The sequence below is a fragment of the Lygodium microphyllum genome, chromosome 12 (assembly GCF_053477565.2).
Source record: "Lygodium microphyllum isolate KBCC chromosome 12, Lygodium_microphyllum_v1.1.10, whole genome shotgun sequence".
NCBI classification, from domain to species: Eukaryota; Viridiplantae; Streptophyta; class Polypodiopsida; order Schizaeales; family Lygodiaceae; genus Lygodium; species Lygodium microphyllum.
In genome coordinates, this window is record NC_141146.1 from 2693887 (window position 1) to 2698392 (window position 4506).

At 45.8% G+C, this 4506-nt stretch overlaps 1 pseudogene; it reads left to right on the forward strand.

Annotated features, from left to right (window-relative positions):
• The first annotated feature begins 449 nt into the window (after positions 1–449).
• Positions 450–3830, forward strand: LOC148027401 (pentatricopeptide repeat-containing protein At2g33680-like; annotated as a pseudogene).
• Positions 3831–4506: the final 676 nt, after the last annotated feature.

The following is a 4506-nucleotide window of genomic DNA, read 5'->3' on the forward strand; positions in this document are numbered from 1 at the left end:
GTTTTGTATCAAATACAAAAAACCTTATTTTGTATTGGATTTCCTGATCTTGTGTTCCCTTCTGTATTTGTTGATGCTTCCACAGTCGCAATCTGTACTGTTGCTAATAAACTAATCACCGGTCTCTCGTTCACGTTGTTTCATCCACCCCTGCGTCTTTGCAACATAACAATTTTCTCACACCGACAACGCAGCGGAATGGCATCATCATGCAGAGGCCTAGACTTGTTATGGAAGGAGCACTTCAGAGATCCCCCACAATTCTACGACAATCGGAGCAGCAAGAAGACAAGCACAAACAATGCCTTACAACTTTCTGTCAATTCTGGACATCTAGGTACAAACGATCCCACAGAACCTCATCAGAATCCCAACCACCATCATGGAGATGCTGGAGGCCGCTGGGCAAATTCAAGCACGAACAATCAAGGCTGCTGGATCGGCACAGTCTGAAAGCTGCAGAATTGGGTACTGTGTGGAAGAGGCACCATGGCTTTATGGACTTGATAAACGCTTGTGGCAGACAGAAGGACCTGCACAAATGCAGCAGGGTACATGCCGACATTCTCAAAACAGGGTTGCTTAAGAGCAACGTCTACATTGGCACTGCCCTTGTCCAAATGTATGCCAAGTGTGGAGCACTTGAAAAAGCTCAAGGAGTGTTTGATGAGCTTCCAACACAAAATGTGGTCACCTGGAATGTGTTAATAACTGGATATGTCCAACATGGGCTTGGTGAGGAAGCTCTGAAGTGTTTTGGGCAGATGTGTGTGGAGGGCTTCTCCCCAGATGCAGTAACACTTATATGCATTTTGAAAGCATGTGGCAGCATAAGAGCAATTCAGAAGGGTGAAGAGATTCATGCAGAGGTCTGCAATCTTGGGTTATTGGGCAGTGGTGATATTGCACTCGGTAATGCATTAGTGAACATGTATGCCAAGTGCGGTGCACTTGCCAAAGCACAACAAGTGTTTGATGGGCTTCCAATACACGATGTAGTGTCTTGGAATGCACTTATTGCTGGGTATGCCCAGCATGGTCTGGGTGAGGATGCGCTCGCCTGCTTTGGGCAGATGCAAAATGAGGGCTTCTCCCCAAATGCAATCACGTATACCTGCACTTTGAAAGCTTGTGGCAGCATAGGAGCTACCAAGAAGGGTGAAGAGATACATGCTGAAGTCTGCAGGCTGGGGTTGCTGAAAAATCAAGATATTGTGCTTGGCAATGCATTGATCAACATGTATGCCAAGTGTGGTGTGCTGGCCAAGGCACTAGAAGTGTTTGATGGGCTTCCACTAACAGATGCAATCTCTTGGAATGTGATAATTGCTGGATATGTCCAGCACGGGCTTGGTTTGGAAGCTCTTAATTGTTTTGGGCAGATGAGAGATGAGGGTCTCTCCCCCGATGTGATTACATTCATATGCATTTTGAAAGCTTGTGGCAGCATAGGAGCAATCAAGAAGGGAAAAGAGATACATGATGAGCTTTACAGGTTAGGGTTGCTGGAAAATGGTGAAACTGAGCTTGGCAATGCATTGGTGGACATGTATGCCAAATGTGGCATGCTTTCAAAAGCGCAAGAAGTGTTTGATGGCCTTCTAGAACGAAATTTAATATCTTGGAATACACTGATTGATGGATATGCCCAGCATGGGCTTGGTGAGGAAGCTGTTAGTTGCTTTAGCCAGATGCGAGATGAGGGCTTCTCCCCAAACATAGTCACCTTTGGAAGTCTTTTGAAAGCATGTGGCAGCATGAGAGCAATCGAAAAGGGTGAAGAGATATATGCAGAGGTTCGCAGGCTAGGGTTATTACAAAACTATGAGATTGTACTTGGCAATGCATTGGTGAACATGTATACCAGGTGCGGTGCCCTTGCCAAAGCCCAAGAGATATTTGATGGGCTTCTCATGAGGGATGCAATCTCATGGAATGTCATGATAGCTGGATATGCCCAGCATGGGCTTTGTGAGGGAGCTCTAAACTCCTTTTGGCAGATGCAAATTGAAGGCTTCTTCCCAGATGCGGTCACCCTTATATGCATTTTGAAAGCTTGTGGCAGCATAGGAGCAATTGAGAAGGGTAAAGAGATACATTGTATGGTGCACAGGTTGGGTTTATTGGAACACCATGAACTTGTGCTTGGCAATGCATTAGTGGACATGTATGCCAGGTGTGGTGTGCCTGCGAAAGCGCAAAAAGTGTTTGATGGGCTTCTAGTACGGGACGCAGTCTCTTGGACCTCACTTATTGCCGGATATGCTCAGCATGGGCCTGTTGAGGAAGCTCTAACTTGCTTCGAGCAGATGAAGAATGATGGCTTCTCACCAGATACAGTCACCTTTGTGTGCATTTTGAAAGCTTGCAGCAGCCTAGGAGCAATGGAGAAGGGCGAAGAGATACATGCTGAGGTCCACAGGCTGGGGTTATTGGAATATCATGATATTGTGCTAGGTACTGCATTGGTGGACATGTATGCCAAGTTTGGTGCTCTTGTGAAAGCGCAACAGGTGTTTGACGGGCTTCCAATACGGAATGCTATCTCGTGGAATGTGCTAATTGCTGGATATGCCAAGCATGGATTTGGTGAGGAAGCTCTGAATTGCTTTAGAAGAATGCAAGATGAGGGGTTCTCCCCAAGGGCAGTCACCTTTGTATGCATTTTGAAAGCTTGTGGCAGCATAGGAGCAATTGAGAAGGGTGAAGAGATACATGACAAGGTCTACAGGCTGGGATTATTGGAAACTCATGGTATTGTGCTTGGGAATGCATTGCTGGACATGTATGTCAAGTGTGGCATGCTTGCAAAAGCACAAGAAGTGTTTGATGGGCTTCCAGTACGGGATGCAGTCTCTTGGACTGTGCTAATTGCTGGATATGCCCAGCATGGGCTTGGTGAAAAAGCTCTGAACTGCTTTGCATGGATGCAAGATGAGGGCTTCTCCCCGGATGTTGTCACCTTTGCGTGCATTTTGAAAGCTTGTGGCAGCATTGGAGCAACTGAGGAAGGGGAAGAGATATATGCTGCAGTCTGCAGGCTTGGATTATTGGAAAATCATGCTATTGTGCTTGGCACTGCATTGGTGGACATGTTTGCAAAGTGCAGTGCACTTGCCAAAGCACAAGAAGTGTTTGATGGGCTGCCAGCACGAAATGCAGTCTCTTGGAATACACTCATGGCTGGATATGCTAGGCTTGGTAAGGCTGAAAGGGTTTTCAACTTATTCAGCAAAATGAGACGAGAAAGTATAGAGCCAGATGGTGTCACCTTTGCTATTTTGCTTACAGCTTGCAGTCATGCAGGTCTAGTAGAGGAAGGGCAAATTTACTTTAATATGATGAACACTGTCTATTGCCTTATCCCAAGTTCAGAACACCACACTTGCCTAGTTGATACTTTCAGCCGTGCAGGTCACTTTGACAGGGCAATAGGTGCAATTGAGAAGGTACCTGATTCTGATTTGTGGTTGACAGTCTGTCGAAAATGGGTAAACATGGAGCTTGTGAGATGGACCTTTGAGCATGCACTACAGTTGGATGATAAGTGTGCTGCAGCATATGTCTGCATGAGCAGTATATATGCAGCTGCTGGCATGCAACAAGAAGCAGACAAGGTTGAGGCTTTGAGAACACAGAATGGAGCATGGAAGGTACCAGGACGCTCTTGGTGGACTGACATAGGTGGAAATGTACATTCCTTTTCTGTGGGGGATAAGAGCCATCTGAAAAGCATTTCTACGTATGCAAAGCTGGAAGATATTGGTCAAAAATTACGTGTGGAAGGGCATTCACCGTATTTGCATTTGTTGTCACAAGGCACATCAGATGACAGAAGGCAAGATGTGTGAGAAGTTGGCCATTTCATTTGCTCTCATTAATGCAAATGAACGTGACTGCTATGCTTGCTCTCTTTGTGGTGTTTGCCATTTTCCTGTCCCACTTATTTCCAAGATGCAGAACTGCAAAAAGGTGATGTCCTTCGAAGACATGGCTTTCACGTTATTGGCACAGCTACCTGCCTGATAACTATCGTTTTTATTCTTCTTTGATTACTTCTGGACAGGTTGATACCATCAGACAGGAAGAGTTGCTCACCCATGGTGTTGGATCAGGATGACTGTTTCAAGCTACTCTCTCCTCACAAGGGGAATTGGAGGCTTTGACCAGGCAAAATGCAAACACAAAGAAGAGGGTAAGGGGAAGAAGAAGGATGACAAATCTAAGGAACTTCACCTGTCGCAAGCATGGCAAGACGACCATTGGAAGAAGACTTGCCTGGATAAGGACAAGAAGGGAGGCTTCTAAGAAGGATTCTGAGCCTTCAGAAATAGTGGCTGCTCCAACCTCATCCACATTCCTTCATTTAGAGGTGTTGGAGACATCTTCATCAAAGGATGCAGTGTTGATGATACCCATGACTTGAGAATGGATCTAGTGCAGTGGCGCTTCCTGCCACAACATCCCATTTAAAGAAGGCATTGAGCACTTGGTCTGAACTTAAGC